The sequence below is a fragment of the Rhinatrema bivittatum genome, chromosome 8, assembly GCF_901001135.1.
Source record: "Rhinatrema bivittatum chromosome 8, aRhiBiv1.1, whole genome shotgun sequence".
Classification (NCBI taxonomy): domain Eukaryota; kingdom Metazoa; phylum Chordata; class Amphibia; order Gymnophiona; family Rhinatrematidae; genus Rhinatrema; species Rhinatrema bivittatum.
In genome coordinates, this window is record NC_042622.1 from 154,590,248 (window position 1) to 154,612,974 (window position 22,727).

The 22,727-nt window shown below is 44.5% G+C and overlaps 1 protein-coding gene across 2 annotated transcripts in view; it reads left to right on the forward strand.

Moving 5' to 3' along the window:
* Positions 1-10,516: 10,516 nt before the first annotated feature.
* Positions 10,517-22,727, forward strand: part of MRPL11 (mitochondrial ribosomal protein L11) — a 96,088-nt gene continuing 83,877 nt past the window's right edge. Inside the window, exon 1 of one of the 2 annotated variants that reach the window (XM_029613809.1) lies at positions 10,517-10,619. The gene's annotated coding sequence lies outside the window, so the exon portion shown is untranslated. Of the gene's footprint in view, positions 10,620-10,895; positions 11,035-22,727 lie in introns of those variants that run through there. The other variant, XM_029613808.1, reaches the window with a different exon arrangement.

Below are 22,727 nucleotides of genomic sequence, written 5' to 3' on the forward strand. Positions count from 1 at the left end.
TCCATCCTTCTTGCCTAAGGTAGTCTCAGACTTTCATTTGAATCAGTCCATCTCCTTGCCATGCCTGGATAAGATCAGGGATGTGGAGGAGTTTCACCCTTTGCGCTCCTTGGATGTTAAGCATCTTGTCGTGCGGTAGCTGGAGGTCTCTGAGTCTTTTCGAAAGATAGATCACCTGTTTGTTCTCCACGGCAGGAGTAAGCAGGGCACTCTGGTTTTGTAGGCTACCATAGCTTGATGGATTAAGGAGGCAGTTATGGTCGCATATGTGGATGCTGGATAGCCATTGCCTTCTCAGGTTAGGCTCATTCCACTAGGGCTCAGGCAGTGTCATGGGCGGAGGTGGCGGAGGTTAGAGTCTGTTGTCTCCCATCGATATCTGCCGAGCTGCAATGTGGTGCTCCTTACACATTTTTTCCAGGTTTTATTGTCTGGATGTTAAGGCCCGGGAGGATGCAACCTTTGCACTTGCGGTGTTGACTAGACCACAGGCAGCCACCCACCCTGTTGGGGAGTAACTTTGGTACATCCCACTAGTCCTGAATCCATTTGTCTACATGCTAGGAAATAGAGAAATTACTTACCCTTGGCTGCCGCTTGAGTGTGTCAATAGTCCTCCTGTGGGGCTCTAGGTACAAGGGATAACTGGTAAGTGTTCATCCTGTCCCTAGCTTGGGGTACCTAGAATCTTATGTGAGTTCAGTTTTTATGGTTTATAGTTATCTGCTTTTAATCAAGTTTTTTGCTAATCTGTCCATAGTTGCTTATGAAGAGAAGGGCTACCAAAATGATAAGGGGAATGAAACAACTCCCCTATGAGGAAAGACTAAAGAGGTTAGGACTTTTCAGCTTGGAGAAGAAACGACTGAGGGGGGATATGATAGAGGTGTTTAAAATCATGAGAGGTCTAGAACGGGTAGATGTGAATCGGTTATTTACTCTTTCGAATAGTAGAAAGACTAGGGGGCATTCCATGAAGTTAGCATGGGGCACATTTAAAACTAATCGGAGAAAGTTCTTTTTTACTCAGCGCACAATTAAACTCTGGAATTTGTTGCCAGAGAATGTGGTTAGTGCAGTTAGTATAGCTGTGTTTAAAAAAGGATTGGATAAGTTCTTGGAGGAGAAGTCCATTACCTGCTATTAAGTTCACTTAGAGAATAGCCACTGCCATTAGCAATGGTTACATGGAATAGACTTAGTTTTTGGGTACTTGCCAGGTTCTTATGGCCTGGATTGGCCACTGTTGGAAACAGGATGCTGGGCTTGATGGACCCTTGGTCTGACCCAGTATGGCATTTTCTTATGTTCTTACTGGCAGGCTGGGGCCACTGCAGGGTTATGTATACTGTAACGTCAGCTTGCTCCATCTCCATCTGCTGGAAGGGGAGCATAAACCCACTGGTCCTGAGTCCATCTGTCTACAGTAAGGAAAATTAAATTATCAGGTAAGTAATTTCTCCAATTTATTTATTTATACAAATTTTTATGCCGCTGATCCGCAAATCTCAGCGGAATATAAAAAACATACAAAATAAAATTGGACAAACAATAACAATAATTTAATATTAAGCTACACTAGCAATTAAGGAGCAAAAGCTACTGGAAACCTGAAAGGTAAGAATTGGAAGGGAATTGCATCAGTCAGGGAAGGCCAGGGTAAACAAATAAGACTTTAGCAGCTTCCTAAAACAAAACTGACCCATTTCGGCTCTGATTTCCAGTGGGAAACTATTCCATATGGCTGGGCCCACAATAGAAAAAATGTGTTTGCAAGACTCCAATAGCCATGCTTGTTTGAGAGAGGGGATTTCTAGTAAATGCTGGGAGGTAGAGCTGAGACTATAGGCTGGCATATCTGAATAGAGGAGGCTACGCAAGGTGGGGCTAACCCATGAAGGGCCTTAAAAATCCAGGTGAGAGTTTTGAATTGTGTGCACCATATGATGGGCAACCAATACAACTTAACGAGAACCGGAGAAATGTGACTATGTAGAGAGGCACCAGAAATTAGACGAGCCACAGAATTTTTGATTATCTGAAGGACATGAAGATGAGAGTTGAAAAGACTCAAGAACTGACAATTACAGTAATCTAAGGATGACAAGGTTAGGGATTGAATAATGGTGCAAAAATCAAAATAACAGGTGGTTTCAAAGGGTGCAGCATGTAATAAGAAGATTGAACCAGGCAACCAATGTGAGGCCGTACAGATAAGGAGGAATTGATGAGAACCCCCAAGTTTCATGACTTCAGTAGAATAGGGATAGTGTAGCCTTTAAATAAGAAGTTTGAGGGGGCTTCTAAAAAAGGAGAGTGGGAAAGCTGCATGATTTCTATTTTCCTGATGTTAAGGGCCAGCATATTGTCAGTCATCCACTCCTTGATTTTTGTCATATAGGTGGCTAGCTTATCCAAAATAAGATGCAAATGTTTTGCACAAGGGATATGAAGCTCCACAGGGAGGACACAACTGTTGTGAGCGCAGGTGAGTGTGGTCACTTGCACAAGAGAGTGAGCCCTTGAGCCATGGCACAACCCCAGGGTGAGTCTCCAAGGTATGCACCGCGAGAGGCGAGCATATCCAGGCACGGGCTAGACCAAAGTTAGGAGTTCTTGAAACACATGGAGATGATAAGCACTTGGAAATGAGAAGCACTCAAGCCTCCACTGAACCTGCATGCACAGGTCTCTGGGGTAGCCCTCCAGCCACTCGAAAGCCCTTTTGGACCTGCTGCTTGGGAACAGCTAGTACATCAGGACAGACGGAGGTTGAGGATGGAAGATGACTCTGAAACAAGGATATGACGAAGGCACTGGAGACTTGGATGAAACAAAAACACTGGAGACAAGGAACTAGACAAAGACTCAGATGCTGGATCAGGGTCAGGGTTTGCTTGACAGGTTGAAAGACTGCTCGTTATTTTGGATTTGATATATATTGAACGCTTTTTACTTCATTGCCGGCATCACATAGCATCGCTATGTGAATTAGAGAAAACCCATTTGTTTTGGTGTGAAATCATCAACGCTGATTATCAATGCGATATCTTCTACTGACTATTTCAAGTCCTGGTTGAATGAAATTTGCCCCTGAGGCAGCTCTGTGCAAGGGAGCGAAACTCGGCCAGAGTCGGGCGTTTTAATAAAGGGCTTGCTTTTATCCGATTCCTATTGTCGTCACTGTTACACAGCTCACTGGATCGGCTACCGCTTTGTTTTTCAGGGTCAGGTACAGTCTCAGGCTTAGGTTCAGGATTCAGACTCAGACTCAGCAGTGGATACAGCCCTGCGCTGCAGCGTGCCCTACACAGCCTGTGGGCTGCTTGTAGACCACATTGAATGCGAAGCAGACTCCAGGCTTGGAACATGACGAAGACTTGCACTGGAAACATGATGAAGACTCAGGAGAGTCCTGTCCCATTGCGCGCCCTACACAATCCAAAGGCTGGTCGTAGACCATGCAAAGGCGGAGTAGACTCTGGGCTTGACTCTTGGACATGGATGGATGCTGAAACAAGGCACTACGAAGACCAGGAACAGTATTCAAGGATTCAGGAACTTAGAACAAGGGACGGGACCCCAGCATTTAAAAACAAGGTGTTACGATTCTGGCTGCTGTGCAGCCTCCTTACCACCAGAGGTCCTCCATGAGCACTCTCCCTTGGCGGGCTCAGCCTTCCTTGCCTGCCTATTGTATGTCCAGACTCCAGTATTTAACCCAGCCTAGCCTATGCCTCAGTGCTTTGGCATTGATTTCCTTTGGGCTCCCTGCTCTAGCCACCCATTTCTTGCCTTGCCTTGTGTGCCTATGGGCCTTCTGGTTCCCCGCTTGCCTTGCTCTGTGGCTTACAGGCCTTCTGGATCCCTGCTTGCCTTGCTCTGTGGCCTAATGGCCTTCTGGTTCCCTGTCTGCCTTGCTGTGTAGCCACTGGCCTCTTTGGTTCCCTCCTTGCCTATAGGCAAGGGGACAAAAAGTCTAGAATAGGCCAATCCTGAGTCTTCCTGGTCTTCCCCTTGATGCTAGCCCTCTTGCTCTGTCTGCTTGCCCCTGCTTTTCCCTTGGGGCTTCTCTTGCCTAGCTGCCTTCGGACATTCTGTTTTGTGTTAGTGTAGTCCTTATCCTGGTTTGTCCTGTCTTCCTTGTTCCAGTTCCCTTCCTCCAGTTCCACGGTTACCCACATCCAGTATGACGCTTACCTGGATTCTGCTCCTGTGTTCTGGTTACACCCATACCTACACCCAGTTCCAGTGCCCTTCGGTTTAGCTGTGTAATGTGTATGTGTGCTGTCCACAGCAGCTTTAAACTGGCTCGCAGATCCACATGATTACAGCAATAGAGAGTTCTTTCAACATTTATCAGATTTGAGTGGAGTGCGATCTTTTGCATGCAAGTGCCCAGCCTCTGTCACAAGAGTGTGAGTCCTTTGGCTGTAGTATGATGGGTGCAGCCTGGCAGGCGAACCAACCAGCTAAGCCCATGCCAACAGCAGGCAGACATGCTCAAGCTGGGACCGTGTTGCGTCTGTCAGTCTCAGATGGCTTCAACCTTTGTGCCTCACCTTTCTTCCTGCTCTCTCCTCAAGCCTTGGGAAGTTGGATGCCACCGCGTCTTCTTGCTGCTCTCCCCGGCGTCCCCGGATCAGCTACGGCGACGGCGTTCGCCATGTTTCTCCTGAGGGCCTCCTAGGTTGCGTGCACGCATGCCACCCACGTCTTTATCCACGTCATGGCGGGAACCTCGGGGGCGTCCCCTCCGAGTGACGTCATCACATCCTGGTATTTAGCCTGCCCTTCATTTGCTAACAAACCGAGTTAGCAAGGATTGGAATCACTCCGGTCTAAGCTGCTCTGCCACTTCTTAGCTGCCGTTGGAAGTTCTCCTTACCCTTCGGGGCTTTGCTACTAACTTGGGTACCCGCTCCTCGGGGGCCCTTCTACTTTCTTTTCAGGTGCCTATCCTGGGATCCCAGGTACTCGCTCCTCGAGGGCATGCTCTCCCTAGACCTGGTGCCTGCCACTCAACAACTTCTGCCTGCTGGAACTATCACAGATACAGCCTCTGCTTCAGTGAGTACTATCTTCAATCTATCTCGCCTACAGATACAGTGCTACATCCGGGACCTCTTCCTGCGCTCTGCGCTGTCTCCTATCTACTACGAGACGGGTTCTCTCTGCTGAGGATCTCTGGACTGATACTGCTGGAGCTAACTACCATCACCACTGTCCGCTCCTCGGGCAGTGCCACTGTGCTGCATAATAAAGATTATCCTATCTGTGTGTGTGCCAAGAGTCTAGCCTGGTGCTGCAGTTCCCCACAGGGCTCCTCCCCGTGGGAGTGGCCATCTCTGTAGTTCCCAAGAATCCACTCCAACACCTCAGAACCATTACAGACTGGAAATGGGCTTCACCTTTACCAGCCCATTGTAGGTTGAGCCCTTGATTCTGGAGGCCAGCAGGACTTAGGTGAGGAAGCAGCAAGAGAGCAGTCAAGCAGCTTGTGGGCACTGCCTAGGACATGGCAGGCAGCAAACAAAAGATAGTCTGTATCCGGACAGGGGTCTAAGCAGGTGGCAATCAGGCGAAATTAGAATCCAGGCAAGAGTCAGGTAACCAGCAAACAGTCCGAGAGGCAGGGGCAGAGAGGATGAAGGAATGAGCCAGGGACTGGGACTAGGCAAGGCATGGACAGACAAGGCAAGGACAAGCAAGACAAGGAATGGAACAAGCAAGGCAAGAATAGGCAAGACAAAAGCGGGACCAGTGCTGCAGGTACAAAACAAGGCGCTGGGTGGTGGAACTGAGCTTGCTTATATACAGAACTGACATGACTTCATCAGTTAGTGTCCACAGGAAATGCTGGCTGCATGGTTTACAAAAGGGCTACAGGAAGTACAGATGGTTTCAACCAGACCCTAGAATGCAGGAAGCTACACTGGGAATATATGGAGATAAAGGGGCATTACAGTACCCGCCTCCCAGGCTCCTAGGTCTGGGCTTGTGGGGGAAGAGTTGATGGAATTTCTTGATGAGGCGAGGGGCTTGGATGTCGGAGGCCAGCTCCCACAGGTTCTTCTCCAGTCAAAATCCTTTCCAAGACATTAGATAATGAAGCTTGCCCCTGATATAGTAAGCTTGAACTTCGTATTCTATGTCTTCTTTGGAAAGCATGCTTGTAGGTGTGGGAATAGACCAGGATAGCCATGATAACTGTACTAGTTTTAATAGCAACATAGGGAATGTGTTGTAGATTCTCAATATAGGAGGTAGGCAAAGTTTATAGCTCACTGGACCCACCTGGCGCGTAACAGGGAAAGGGCCAATGAAGCACGTGGCAAACTTAATCAAAGGAGTCTTGAGGCGAAGATTCCTAGTACTAAGCCCTACCCTTTCCCTTGGTTTGAACTGGGGTGCCGAGGCTGAAGGAGGAACTGGTGAGTCTTCCTCCAGAGATCTCCAAGAGAATGTGCAGTATTATTAGCTACAGGGCAAGGGATGGTCAAGGAAACAGGGAGAGGAACCTGTGGATGCTGACTGTAGAATATGCTGAAAGGGGAGGAGCCTGATTACTCCCCTATATGATGATTATGGCAGAATTCTGCCCACAGCAGGAGGGAAGCCCAGTCATCTTGCCCTTAGAAAAGCCTTGAAGATCTGGTTGGTCTACTCCATTTGACCATTGGTATGTGGATGAGAAATTAAGGGAGACATTTCTGGCAGAGGTTCCTCCAAACTTGGTTGTGAATTGTACCCCACTGGTTGCTGACTACGAGTTCAGGTAATCCATGCAGGTGGAACACATTCAGGAAAAAATGGGGTGTGAATTCCAGAGCCAAGGGTAGCCTAGGAGGGACATAAAGTAGGCCATTTTCGAAAAGCAGCCCACCATAACCCAAATTACCTTGCATCCACTGCAGTGAGGCAGGTTGGTTATAAAATCCATGGCTATGTGGGACCAATGTTTCTCAGGAACTGGCAGTAGCTGTAAAAGGCCCCAGTGTTGAGGGTGAGACAGTTTGTTGGCGGCACAGTTAGAACAGGACATATCGTTGGATATCTTTAGCTACCAGGGGCCCCAGTAATGGCAGGAGAGTAAGTCTAGATTTTTCCAGTCCCCTGGGTGTTATTATTTGTGATAATTGTGGGTGGATCCTTGGGCCGGTGGCAGATGACCATGCCCCCGGGGGAAGATCCCGAGAGGGGCCATCGGTCAGGCTCAGAGTTGGGAGACAGACACACACTAGATCTTTTATTAAACTGTATAGTGAACCACCAGAGGTGGCAGTAGTGAGCTGGAAGAGCCCGGCTGGGCTGTAGTCCCTCAGGCACTGGAACTGCGATCCCAGGATGGCTGAGCTGTAGAGAAACTGAATATAGTGAGTAGGCAGAGTATGCAGAGTTCAGGAACAGAACCTTGATGATAACACTCACACAATAGTCTCTTGAAGCAGCCCAGAGGCTGGAATGAAGTAGGCCCTCGAGGAGCGAGTAACTGGTTCCAGGGAAAGCTCTGAGAGAGAGATGGGAACTCACTGGTGTTGTAGGCAGCGGTGACTTCCTGGCAGAAGTAGTATTCGGTAGCAGGTCCGGGAACGTGGGCCCTCAAGGAGCGAGTACCGGTTCCAGACTGCGACCTGAAAAGCAAGAGAGAGAGCGAGGCCCCCTGGTAAAGTCTGAGGAGGCAGAGTAGCAAGGTATGCAGAGAGTGAATCCCATCCGCAGTGATACCTGGAGAAAGCCCTTGCTAACTCGAATAGCTAGCAAAAACGGAAGACCTTAAGTATCCGGTGAGGATGATGTCATCTCAGGGGGATGCCCCTGAGGCCACGCGCGCGCCCTAAGGCTTCAGAACATGGCAGAAGGCAGCGTCTAGCCGGTCTGGAGACGCCAGAAGAGGTCGGCAAGATGATGCCGCGGCAGCCAAACTTCCATCAACCAAAGAGGGAGTCGCAAAAGAGGTAAGGTGGGCGGAGTGGAGACGTCGGGCAGTGACGGTCGCAACACTGGGTGTCCTGCTGACTGGGAATTATGGACCCAATGGAGAACCCTCTCTTGCAAGTGTTTAGGTACCATGGTCTTTAATGGGGGTATCAGAACAGTGGTGGCAGCGAAGATTTTAGCTGGGTCAAAGACATGATGTGGAGGCTCTTGTATATCCGATATTTCAAAAAAGCATGAGAGGGCATCTGTGGAGAGGTTTTTCTCAGCGAGGCGATTTTTTAGTAAGAAGATAACAGTTGAAAATTAACAACCATCTTGCTTGCTAGGGATTCAACATCTAAGCTTGATGAAGGTATTGGAGGTTTTTATGATCTGTGTAAACAGTAATGGGATAGAAAGCCCCATCCAGCAGGTGTCTCCACTCCTCAAGATTGAACTTTATAGCAGTAACTCTCGGTCTCCAGTAGTGTAATTTCTTTACGGAGGCGTGAACATTTTAGAGTAGAGAGAAGCACGGGGTGAATATTCCATTATCGTTGTGTTGAGAAATAACAGCCCCTATCCTCATAGAAGAGGAATCTACTTCCACGATGAAGGGTTTTTGGGGCTCGGAGTGCTGTAGCCAAGATGCATTGAGGAATGATGCCTTAAGCTCATCAAAGCCTTGAACCATGTTTTCTGGCCAATTCCTGGTATCTGAACCTTTCTTAGTAAAGGAGGTGAGAGATGCTGCTATGGACTAATAATTGTGAATAAACTGCTGGTACTAGTTAGTAAATCCGAAGAACCTCTGAAGGGCTTTGAGGCCTACCAGTCTAGGCCAATCTTGTATAGCACTCAGCTTGTCTGGACCCATCTGCAGTGCATGTGGGAGATAATGCATACTAAGAATGATAATTCCGTTTGTTCAAATTAACATTTATCGAGCTTGAGATATAGGTGATTCTCTCTGAGCCATTGCAATTCCATTTTCACGTTTCTGGTGTTAGGGTAGACAGCGAGAGAAATGGAGAAATTACTTACCTGATAATTTTGTTTTCCTTAGTGTAGACAGATGGACTCAGGACCAATGTGTATAGTGTGCTCCTGATAGCAGATGGGAGACGGAGTCAGATTTCAATCTGACGTCAGCCTACATATACCCATGCAGGAAGCTCTGCTCTTCAGTATTCTCCTCGAAAAGCAATTGTGGATATATGTGTAATTTAATAAATTGATTAATTTTGCTAACTTGATTAACTTGGACTGGTTGAACTGATATCTAACTGGAGACCGCCAGTGCACTCAACTGAAAAATGCCGACACCCGGCAACTATGGGTGTCTTAAACTAGGGGTAAAGCCTGGCTTACCCGTGCTTGTCTTGCTCTCGGGGATTGTCACCCGAGGTTTCCTGATTTTGGGGCAACTGCGGGCGGGATGCTGAGTCCATCTGTCTACATTAAGGAAAACAAAATTATCAGCTAAGTAATTTCTCAATTTCCTAGCGTGTAGGAGATGGACTCAGGACCAATGGGATGTACGCTAATAAGGAGGCACTAGGGACAATAGCGCGTCCCTAGCGCCTCCTTCTTGACAGAAGCGGTGGCTGTCAGCGGGTTTGACAGCCGACGCTTAATTTTATTGGCGTTGGTTGTCGAACCCACTGACAGTCATGGGTTCGGAAAACAGACGCCGGCAAAATTGAGCGTCCATTTTCCAACCCGTGGGCAGATTTTTATTTTTTAGATTTTTTTTTGGGGGGGGGGGGCCTGCGACTTAATATCGCTAAAATATTAAGTCGGAGGGTGTACAGAAAAGCAGTTTTTTCTGCTTTTCTGTACACTTTCCCAGTGCTGGACGAAATTAACTCCTGCCTTTGGCAAGCGTTAATTTCTGAAAGTAAAATGTTTGGCTTGGCTGCACATTTTACTTTCTGTATCATGCGGGAATAACTAATAGGGCCATCAACAAGCATTTGCATGTTGCAGGCACTATTAGTTTCGGGGGGCTTGGACGGCAGCTGTCAGCGAGTTTGACAGCCGACACTCAATTTTGCAGGCGTCGGTTCTCAAACCCGCTGACAGTCACAGGTTCGGAAACCGGACGCCAGCAAAATTGAATGGCTGGTTTTCAACCCGCGGGCTGATTTTAAATTTTTTAAAAAATTTTAAATTATTTTTTCTTTTGGGACCTCCGACTTAATATTGCCATGATATTAAGTCGGAGGGTGTACAGAAAAGCAGTTTTTACTGCTTTTCTGTGCACTTCCCTGGTGCCGGCAGAAATTAACGCCTACCTTTGGGTAGGCGCTAATTTCTGAAAGTAAAATGTGTGGCTTGGCTGCACATTTTACTTACTGAATCGCCAGGAATAACTAACAGGGCCATCAACAAGCATTTGCATGTTGCCGGCGCTATTAGTTTCGGGGGGGGGGGGGGGGGGGGTGTTGGACGCGCGTTTTCGATGCGCTATTACCCCTTACTGAATAAAGGGTAAAGCTAGCGCGTCGAAAACGCCCGGCCAAGCAGCGCACTGTACTGTATCCGCCTGTTGCTGCGCTCACTTTCTAGCTCAGCTTCCTACTTTCATTCACGTGGCTCCAAAGTGCAAAGCTGGGCCCGGCAAGGGTGAAGGAGGAAAACGCTTCCGGGGTGTTGTAAGGTTGCTTTCCTCCTCTTCCTGTTTTACTGCCGGAGCGGTTAGTGAAGGGGGGTGTGGATTACCACCAATATTTTTGTTTATAGAGGGTCCCCGGTCTTCCGCGGCAATTTGACCAGATGTAGCCAAAAGAAAGTTTTTAGGTCTTTAGCGTGGGAGACCGTGGAACCTGATTAAAACTGTTGTTATTCTTGATATTTTATTGGTCTTATTTATTATCATGTTACTGTTAATATTATAATGACTATATATATTGTTGTCATCTTAATATTATTGTATTGCCATTATTCGTAAGACTGTTTATTACCGGGGACACCGCACGCACACAGGGGGCGGGAGGTGGATCGAGGGTGGAGGACTACAGCTCCGGCATTCCCTGCTCGCGCAGGCGCACTGGCGATTTCGGGGCTCTGCCTTCTGGGAGCCGGGAGGAGGCAGGCAGCGTGGGAGCTCAGGTGAGAGGCGGAGGAGTGTAGTGGCATGGGAGGTCGGGGATAAACCAGGCCGCTGGGAGGAGGACTGTGTCAGATCCAGAAGTAGCTCCTTGTCTCAGAAACATGGGTATAACCTGCACGGAGCGGCAGTTGCTTCCCTACGAAATTTGCTAGGCAGACTCGATTAAGCTGTTGGGCTTTTTCTGTCCTATGTTAGGAAACTGCCTTCTCCTTTCAGTAGGACCCCACCACCACCAATGTGCCCCTCCTTCCCATCTTGAAACTGCGCTACGTTCTTACTACGCTTGGTCTGAAACATTTTTCTGAAGCAGTCTTTATTCTCTCCCCCCCCCAGGAAAACTGACCACGCTCTCTCAAAACTAGATAGAGACAGAATATGAGGGCAGATAAAGACCTTTTTAATCTCATCAGTTTGCTTTCTTTCGGGGTGCCATAGTACAATTTAATTTTTCTCAGTCACGGCCTTGCTGTCCTAGCACAAAGCCTCTTATTTGTTTTTGTACTATGTCATGTTTGCCCGTCTTGACTAGATCATAAGCTCCAAGGAGTAGGGACTATCTATTATGCATCTCTGTGCAGCGCGTACACTTGGTATGCGCTATTGAACTAATGAATAACAATAATAATAGTGCCTTAGTTACCCCAGCATAAATGTACCACTTTCAGCTCTTGTGACCTGCCACGGGTTTCCAGTTTGAAAAGAAGCAAAAGGGGTTTGAATTAGCACAAGCTTGAAACATGTGAGAGGTAGCATCAATTGTCAAGGTTAATTTTGTATTGGAAACTCATGGGAAGAGGTGCCTGGGGCAGCTATACATATTGCGAGGCTTACAGTGCCATGCCCCCTAGAATAATGCTGATGGCTTTCTGGAAGTTTGGCACCTGGCACATCAGTGTAAGGGCACTGCTTACCTATGTTGTGGGACAAGGGAAAATATAAGCAGCTTTGGTGTCCAGGAGGGACGGTAATAGAAGTAGTGGTGGTAACAACATCTGATAAAATCTGGGAGTACAGGAGTAGTAGAAGTTGTGGGGCAGAGGGAGCAGGGAGTGAGAGTATAAACTAAGTTGCAAACCTATACGGTATTTCGTCTAACTCGAGGGTTGCCATAGCCCCACTTGATTATCAGCTTTTCTTTAATTTCTTCATAACCAAGAATAAAAGAACCATAAAATCTGATGGCAAATGAGAACAATTAGGCCTGTTTAGTCTGACCAGTTTCATTCTTGTAATTCTATAGACCCCAGTTGATCTGACTTTCCTCTCACTTCTTTGCAATTAGGAATCCTCTGTATTTATCCCAGGTTTTCTTGAATTTTGTTAGTTTTTGCCTCCATCATCCCCTTACTGTTTTATTACACACTTTTCCAACAAATGAGCTCAAAGTGAGTTACAAGTTTAGCTTTACAGCAATATTTGTAAGCTTTGCTGATACAGACCTATAAGAGCAAAGTAAGGCACAATAAGTGGGGGTAAATTAAAAAAGGGCATATTATATCACATTTGGAAGTCACTATGAAATAGAAGTATCAATAGGAAACATAAAGATGTTTCAGAGTGATCTTTCAGGAGATTTTGTAAGGTGCAAGATATTTTCTAGGTGACAGAGTGATTCTGCTTTGTCAAGTAGTCTTTCTGTTGTGCAGCAGATCCTGCAGAAATGGGTAGATTGTTGTTTCTCTACCACCCTTAAAAACCCTGTTCATGAAATGGGACGGTGGAGGTCTTGTGATTGACCCGGGGGGGGGGGGGTAGGAGAAGAAAAGGAGAGGTGATTACAATGGATGTAGAAACTTGCAGCCATCTGGCTTATATCTGGGTATTGAAAAAAGGGCAGCTAGGTACTCAGCATGCATAGTTGTGCTTTTTCCATTAGAATGAAGGTACAAGTTCCTCTCATGAGCAGTGTGAGCCCGCACCCAATGATTACCCTTTCTTGATATGGCAGCTTTAACATGCCATAGTCCAGACACCAGTATGCCTTTGTTTGACCTATTTTCAAGGTCGGCTATAAGCCATTCTGGTTTTTTTTATATCACTTTATTAAGTTTCCAAGTCATTAATAAAAATCAAGTATAAATGCTATTGTCAAAATTGTATATCCATCTTATCTTCATTTTGATTCAACCAACATAGCAGTATTCAACTTTAATACTTAATGGGGAGAGTAATTTAAAAAATTTTCCGTGGATAAAGGAGCATTTACCCGTGTAAAGAGACCTTCAGTAAAATGCCTCCTCTTTCCATGTAAAAGGTCAGAGTTAAAGTCAGGAGAGAGATCTGACTGGAAATTTTAATTTTGAAATCCCCATGTGTTCTGATGATGGAAGTTAGGAACTTTGGTGTCCTAAATTAAGACCTAACAATGCAACCAGGGATCTAGGCAATGGTCAAAAGCTACTTCCTTCACCTCTACTGATTTCGTAAATTCTGTCTATTCATTGAGAAGGTAAACATAATCACAGTAATCCATGCTTCTTGGCTGGTCTACTATAATGTACTATATAATGATCTGAAAATGAACTTAACAACAACTACAGCTAATACAAAATGTCACAGCAAGCTGATAGAGGGAAGCCAATGTCATGACCACATCACATCCGTCCAGTTCTGTACAGAGCCAAATTTAAAGTTCTGACTCTGATATTCCAGGCTCTAAGAAGAAATGGCCCAGACTACTTCAAGAGCAGGCTAACCTCCTACACTACCTCTAGGTTGCTAAGATCCTCTCAAGGATCCTCTCCCAATACATCACACACAGAAATCAAGTGGTCCAACACCTGTCAGTAGACTCATAGTAACAGCTCCCAATCTTTGAATTCCCTTCCAGAGGAAATATGTCTAACTTAAGCTAGCTCCACTTCAGGAAGCTGGCGAAAGGTATGGTTCTTTGGCCAGACTTTCAAGGGACAGCAGAACTGAAAAGTAGAGTCATACTTTGTCATTCACGCCACTATATCTTTGCCAGGCATGCAAGAGTCAGGCTATCCTACATACGATCCCTTAATGTACTGTATATATTTTGACTCATTTTTGCAGCAATTTAATATCCTTATGACATATATTTTGTTTAAACTTCTGTACCTTATATGCATGTGGCATGCCTCACTTATGACCTCATATATGTCTTCTCTCAATCCCTAATATCTAGCTTTACCCCGATGTAAAACCCCAAATTATGGGATACCTCATTGAGTTGTACTATTATGATTTTTTAACTATACTATGATTTTGAGTTCAAACGTTTCTTGTATTTATACTATATTATACTATTACTATGTTTAATTGGTACTTTGTTCTATTGTTCTATGTAAAGCCCCTTCCCCTTTTTGGGCATTTCACTGTTTTATGTAAACCGGAGTGATTTGTATTTCATACAAGAACATCGGTATATAAAAATTAAAAATAAATAAAATATAAATAAATCTTCTCCCTTTCCTCGTATACCAATAGTCAGTTTTATAACTTGTACACTATCTTGAATGAATTCCTTCAGAAAGGTAGTTAATAAAGTGTAACAAATAAATAATGAACATGGGTATCTGCAATCCCCTGCCAGCCTGAATTTTTAAAGGGAATTTTCTCCCAGGCAGTCTCAATTATCTCACTTCACAATCTGGGTAAACAAATAAGAGTGGGGGTAGCTTGCTTATTACTGGTTACTACCCTAAACCAATTAAGCCTGATACATCACTTTGAATGCATATACAGCACTGCTCTTTGCTTCAATGGTAGGGGGAAATATGGAAAACAGGTTTTACATTCAGACAGCATCCAACAAGGCCATAGATCTGTGCAGTCTGGGTAACCAAGCATTGGGGTAACTTGCTTGATGCGGCGGTTACTACCCTTAACCATTAAACCTTATGCTCACCTGTGATGCAACTCCAACATTACTCTCTGCATCAATGACAGGGGATGGCAGGAAATTTGAATCAAACAATTACCAACAAGGGCCCTGAACTTGGTGGTCGGTGAAACAGATAAGGATGGGAAAATAAGTGTGGGAGCTTGCTGGGGAGACTGGATGGGCCGATTGATCTTTTCCTGCCGTCATTTCTATGTTTCTGTGTTAATGCTATATTTTATGTAAATGCAGAATATCAAATGGAATAAAATGGAATCATTACATGGCAGTACATACATTCATATTTTAGCAGGGCAAACTCTACTGTGTCCCATTAGTTGTGAATTGACCCCCTGAAAGTTTGAAATCATGCTCTGGGTGCAACAGACTTGTAGAACAGGAAAATGAGACTTGAGCATAAACAAAATAACACAAATGTGCAAGTTTTTAGGCTGTTCTTTGCTTGATTCTAATGCCTGTGAATCAGCTCCCCAAATCATGGACATCTTAGTGAAATATGGAAAAGTCTTGGGGTGTAAAGTAAGCGAAAGCAAATCTGAGGTTTTATTTATTTAGTTATCGAGTTTTATATACTGTCGTTCAGTTTCGCCATCACAACAGTTTACAAAGTATTGATGTTTAACAGAGTGTTCAGAAATTCATGTGCTTGTTAACATTGTTATCGTAGTCGTTCTAAGCATAGTTCGGTTGTCAAACTGTACAGGTTAAATTACGTGCTTTGTATTGGTTCTGCATGTTTATATGGGCCGGTAGGGATGGAAGTTGTAGCTTAGAGTCATTGGGTGTTTTGGTAGGCTTTGGTGAACATCCAAATTTTTAGTTCTTTTTTTGAAGGTTTTTAAATTTTGCTGTGTTCTCAGTTCGGTTGGGAGGGTGTTCCAGAGTTCGGGGCTTCCTAGGGAAATGGCTCTCTTCCGAGTTGAGATAAGTTGTTTGTGGCGAGCAGGTGGAATTTTTAATAGACCTTTGTTAGCTGAACGGAGATTTCGGTTTGGTGAGTGGAGTTTTATGGATGCACTTAACCAGTTTGTTTGTTTTTCATATATTATTTTGTGTATTATGGATAGTATTTTGTAGTCTATCCTGTATTTTATTGGGAGCCAATGTAGTGAAATGAGAGTTGAAGTTATGTGATTGTATTTTTTCATTCCTATGAGTATTCTGGTGGCTGTGTTTTGAAGGATTTGGAGAGGTCGGATGGTAGTGAGAGGTAAGTTGAATAGCAGGGAGTTGCAGTAATCCAGGTTGGAGAAGTTGAATAGTTGGAGGACTGTTCTGAAGTCATTGGGGGAAAGGAAAGGTTTTAGATGTCTTAGGGATAGGAGTTTGTAATATCCGTCTTTGATTTTAGCAGCGATGTGATTCTTGAAGGGATAGTTCCTTGTTGATTATGACTCCTAGGTTGCGGGCATGGGTGACAGGGGATATTGCAGTCTTTTGATTCATTATGTTGAGTAGTGGTATGTGCGTAGGGTTGTTCTTTCTATCCAGCATGATTATTTCTGTCTTATCAATGTTTAGGATAAGTCTCATGTTGGTTAGTAGTTGCTTTATTTCGGTGAGGTAATTGGCTGGTTTTTTGAAGGTGTCTTCCAGAGAGTTGTGTATTGAGATGAGTATTTGGATGTTATCAGCATATATGAAGTGAGTCAGTTTAAGGTTTGAGAGGAAGTGGCATATCGGGAGAAGGTAAATGTTGAAGAGTGTCGCCGATAGTGCGGAGCCCTGGGGAACTCCAGTGTCGAGGTTTATTTTCTTTGAGAGGGTGTCGTTGATTGACACCTGGTAGGTCCTTTGTAATAGAAAGGATGAGAACCATTGAAGGGTTTTTTCAGTTAACCAATTTCGGATAGACGGTCAATCAGTATTGAATGGTTTACCCTGTCGAAGGCGGCTGATAGGTCTAGTTGCACTAGAAGGTAGCTGTGGCCGTTGTCAAATCCTTTTGAGCACAGTGTCGTTTAAAGATAGGAGTAGTGATTCAGTGTTTAGTTGTTTCCTGAAGCCGAATTGCGTGGGGAGTAGGATGTTGTTCCTTTCCAGGTGGTCACTGAGTTGGGAGTGGACGATTTTTTTCAATAATTTTGGCAATGAATGGTAGGTTTGATATGGGTCGGTAGTTTAGAGGGTTTTCTGGATCAAGGTTGGTCTTTTTCAGTATGGGTTTGATAATTGCTGAGTTTAGGCAATCGGGGTAGTTTCCTTCTGTGAGGGATAGGTTTACGATGTTGGTTAACGTTTTTGTTATTGATGGTTCGATGGTTTTGATCGACTGTATGGGTATGCTGTCGATAGGGTGCTTAGCTGGGTTCATATTTTTTTGATGATATTTTGGATTTCCAGTGATGATGCTGAATCAAAGTTGGGCCAGCTTGGTGTTTGATTTGTATTTTCGGGTCTTGCGTGTTGTTGTTGTTGAGGAGGTTGTTTGAGGTTTTTGATTTTTTCGTTAAAGAAAACTGCAAAGTCGTTGCTTGAGAGCTTGGAGGTTGGTGATGTCTGGTCGTTGGAGGATTTGGTTAGGCAATGTACGATATTGAAGAGCATTCTTGGGTTGTGTTGGAATTTGTTTATTTTTTTTGAATAGAAGTCTTTTTTTTTTTTTGCATTGTGGATAAGTTTTTTAGTAGTATGCTAAGTGTGATCGGTAGGCGTTCAGTAGTGTAGTTGTTTTGTTGTTCCTCCATGTTTTTTCTTTTTTTTCGGAGTTCGCATTTGGCTGATCTGATGTTGTCATTGTACCATTGGTTTTAGTGTTTTGGGTTTTTTATTGTTTTCTTTATCGTGGGGTTTATCTTGTCTGCTATTGTTTTAGTGATGTTGAGCTAGGATGAGGTGGCGTTTTCTGCGTTAGTTAGGTCTATGTTTGTTAGTTCTGTTTGTAGATTCTCTTGAAGTGTGTCTATGTTGAAGGGTGGCCGGTAGGAGAAGGATCTAGGTGGGCTTTTTTTCTGTTGTAAGTTTACAGTTGGAAGACAGGTTGGCGTAGATTAGAGAGTGGTCCGACCAGGGGTTATTAGTGATATTTGTGTGGTAATTATCCCATATGTCAGTATTGATGAAGATGAGGTCTAGTGTGTGACCTGCTTTGTGCATTGGGCCTTTGATGATTTGACTTAGACGCCCTATCAACCCTAGGACTGTTATTGTGTTGCATGTGGGGGAGTGGGGGATTGTGTCAAACTGCATGTTAAAGACTCCTAAGATGATGATGGATTTGTTGATGGTTAATTTGGACAAGAGGAATTCTGTTAGTGGAGAGCAGTTCCGATCTAGTGAATTGGGGTGGAGGGCAGTATATCAGACAGATTTGTAGTAAAGGTGAGTCGAATAGTGCAATTTCTAGTGGTAGGTGGGTGTTGGTTGGGAGTAGTTTCATCTGTAGGTTATTTTTTACGATTAGCATTAGCCCTCCTCCTTTCTTTTTTGGTTGGGGGATTGAAAATGTTCTGTAGATGGGGTTATTGATTTGGTTGATTAAGACTGGGTCGGTGTTTCTTATCCATGTTTCTGTGATGGCTATGAAATCTGGTTTGTGATCGTCAAGTAGGTCGGAGATGACGGGTATTTTCTTTACTATGGATTGTGCGTTGAATAGAAGGAATGATTAGTGCTATGTAACTGCTGTAGGTCTTAGTGTTGGTACTTATAATATTTCTTTGTTTTTTTTTTTCTTGTTTCCTTCTGTGGGTTATCCGAGCTATGATCTTTTCTGTGGGAATTGAGGTGGATGTAGTCGGGTTTGAGTGTTTGCCATTTCTCGTGGAGTGTAGCAATAGATTTGCTGGGTTTGGGGTCTGCACGAAGGGGTGCCCCTTTGTTGTGCTCCTTTGGCGCGTGAAGCCTGGGAGCGCGCTGGCACTTCCGATGATGTCACCAGGGGGGTGGGCTTCGCGGCCGAGGAGGCAGGACGCTTCAGTGTTCCTCGGGGCGTCCCTTGCCCTTCTTTTTCTGGCTCCTGCCTACCTGCCGTCCCTGTGGGTGCCGGCCGCCCACTGCTGCTGACTTCGGTGCCGCTGCCAACCTCAAGGACGCTGTGGCCGGAGGGGTGCCTGGGAGCGCGCCTCCCTTTGAGGTGGATCTGGCGCTGGCACTTCCAATGATGTTACCGGGGGGGGGCGGGCCTCGCGGCCGAGGAGGCAGGGTCGCTTCGGTGTTCCTCGGGGCGTCCCTTGCCCTTCTTTTTCTGGCTCCTGCCTGCCCTCCCTGTGGGCGCCGGCCGCCCGCTGCTGCTGACTTCAGTGCCGCTGCCGACCTCAAGGACGCTGCGGCCAGAGGCGCGCTTCCCTTTGAGGTGGATCCAGCGCTGGCACTTCCGATGATGTCACTGGGGAGGTGGGCCTCGCAGCCGAGGAGGCAGTGAACCCAGGTCACTCATCTATTTTTGTTTGGTCACCTTTAAGTTACCCAAATCCTTTAATTTAGACACTAGTATCATCATTACCAAAAACCCCATAGCTAGGCTTAGAAGCGATCTGAAGTCCTGCAGCAGTTTGGCTCAGTTGGATTAACATATTTAAAATTAATGTTCTACTTTACGTGATGTATCTGTTTCTACATGTTCCATGTGAAATATCCGGGAAGATTTCCAAAGAATTGAATGGTGTAATCTCTCTCAGATCAAGCTTGGTGCTTTATGGCTGCCAAAGTATAAAGGTGGGATGGTGTTGCCCAAAATCTTGCTTTACTTTTGGGCTGCCTGATTGGTCAAGCCAGTCTTTCAGGAGATCCAATCTTTATGTAAGGGGTGGATTTTGATTGAAAAATTCTTTTCGGTGGGTAAAGAACTTGCACGTTTATTAGCTCTTTCACCTTCTTATCTCATGGTTTGGAGAATTTGTAGACATTTTGTGATAGCTCGCACCTTGTCGATATAGTATCAGATGAATTTGAAAATGGGGACTAGAGATGAAAATTTACCCATCCTTTCTCTTATCTCTATCATCCAGTGATTTCAGTACAATCCTTCTTTGCTAATACAAGTGACTGGAATTGAAAATGTTTAGAATACGTTGAGCAGGTGTGATTTTCTGACCAAATGTCGACTTTTGAGCAGTTGGAGTGTCTATACCATATTTCTGCCATCACTTGTCTTACTTATGAACTGGTTCAAGAATTTTATCTAAATTGAAAAATAGTGGTTGGGTTCCTAGATAGCTGAATTTGCTTCAGCTAGCCTTGTGAAACTGGGATGCCAAAACTAAACATGAAGTGATTTCAGTGCTTTACCATGGATTACCTGAGTTAATGGTGAGTGAATCTAAATTGCAACGCTAAATTAAAAAATGAAAATGAACTGCTTATACATCTTGATGAAGACTGTGGGGTGGGTGTTGTGGGAGGAAGCACATAATATTTTCATCTGCTGCAGAAGTTGACCTTATGGTTTAACTCCTACATTGTACGTACATGTTTCTCACTTGGTTTCTCAACGCTAACCCTAAATATGACCTATTGTGTTCACATTTACACATATGGTGGACTTATCCTCATGCAAGATTTTTGGGTGGCTTTTTTTTTTTTTTTTTAAGACTTTTCATATATAATTGGTTTTAAACTCTGTGTCTCCAGAGATGGCTCTGTTGGACTACTGGAACTCTCTCAATGGGTTGTAAGCAGAAGATGCTCATTAATCAAGTGTTTCTAGCTGCAAGACTTATGATTGCTTAGTTCTGAAAAAGGACATCACTCTTTGAGGACTGGAAAATGCAACTTTTTAAAATGGCTCATATTGAGAAATTGATGCACTCTGAGAGGTACTAGTAAATTGTATTACTGTTTGGGCAGGTTCTAGTCTTATTATTCTGTTAAGTAAGGGTGGAGTGATTTGGAGCTGCTTCTTGTAGGACTAATTGAGAAGCCTGGAGTGGACAAAGTCAAAGTAGTGCTGGCACAGTGAGCAAGAACTATTAAAACTTTCATGTCTAGTGTACTGTTCTCACAATTCATATGCCTCTGCTTGAACTGCTAAACAGTCCATTAATCTTTTTTTCTTTCCCAGCTTCCAAATAGAGAAAAGTCAGATCTTAATACCAAACATTTATTGAATGATAAACACTTTAACACTCACTTTGAATGGCATGGTATCAAGGATAGCAGCATAGATAGCAGACCTGGTACAGCTGAGATGAGAATTTCTCTGAAAGCTCAGTCATGAGCAGACAGCTGTAGCTGTAGAAGGATCTCTTTAACTACTGGTGCAGCGATTCTCAACCTGTGTGTCGCGTGCTTCCTGATCTCCCGCTGCACTTCCCTCTCTCTCTTCCACTGCCTCCGTTCCCGCCCGGGCCAGCAGCACATTCAAGCCAGGATGGGAACGGCAGCAGTGTTCTTGGAAATCGGCAACAGCCATATGGCCTTTTCTTGTTCCTGCCTCCGCGGCCCGGAAGAGGAAATAATGTTCAGCGAGATGTGCATGAAGAAGAAAGGGCCATGATGCATTAAAGAAATAATGGCAGTATTGGCCTGGAGCAGCAGCTGGTGATCAGCATGAGGAGGCAGAGCAGCATTTAATCCTGCGGCTGATGGGACTCTTCTTTCTCGGGCCTCTGAGGCTGGAGGAGGAGGCTGCTGCAGCTGCCATGTGTGCTTGGGGAAGGGTGGGGTGAGTGAGTGAGACAGGGGTAGTGAGCCAGCATACAGTATGGGGCTGATGTAATAAAGTGTGCCCTGCCTAGCGCACAAGTTTACACATGTTTGGATGTGTGCTTTGAATGCGTTAGACTATCACATGATGCAATAAGGAGATTAGTGCATCCAAAACATGCACCCAAACAAATGCATAGCCAATAGCACCCATCACATGTAAATTCCATGTAGATAAGGCTATTAGCTATTACCCCCAATGTAGAAAATTGCTGGCGCCCAACGCACACTTTTTAACGCGGCAAATTTAACTCCAGCCCCGGTGGTGGTGTTAAGTCAATCTGCGAGTCAAAGGCTCAGGAGAAATTAAAAAAAAAAATACTGTCCTCTGTGGTTTCTCCCACTTAGTATCATTGCGCTGTTTAAGAATGTAATAGCTTGTTGTAAAAAAAAAAAATAAATTATTTTTGGATGCACAATAGTTATATAGTTTATAGTTTATTTAGGTTTTCTATACCGTTACATCAGTCTAAAAGACCATCACAACGGTGTACATTTAACATAATACAATAATCAAATACAATTTATATCAAAACCATTAAATCATAAAATAATAAAAACATTAATATATCCTTAAAATAATATACAGAAAATTCATAAAATACTAAGGTACTAAAAGCAACTAAATAACAAATTAAAGAATAGGATTAGGCTTGATCGTATCTTCTCATGCCTCTGTGTATGTGTGTGTAAAAAGCCATGTCTTTAGGTCTGCTTTAAATTTTTTAATATCTACTTGCAATCTTAAATTAGATGGTAAATGTGTTCCATAACTTAGGACCAGCAATAGATATGGTTCTAGCCCAAACGTATATACATGATCCAGGCTGATTTCGCTCCTTGTGCATATATATTGTGCATGTATGTTGGGCAAAATCAAGCTGAAGCAGGATAAAACGAATGCTCATACTGAGTGCCTGTTGCAATTGTGGGCACCCAATGCATTTGAGCACTAGGTACACACAATTCTTCCCTAGTGGGTCCTTTTTAACACAGCGACTCATTTAAATATTGCATTGGGTACCCAGGAGAAGTGGCTGTGCACGTGTTAGGGGAAACAGGCGCTCAATTCAGGCGCCCATTTTAACGCACGTCTTATTGCATCGGCCACTGACTATCAGAGACAGGACTGAAAACACGAGGAAACTTTTCATTAACTGGAAAACCTGCCACTGTCTC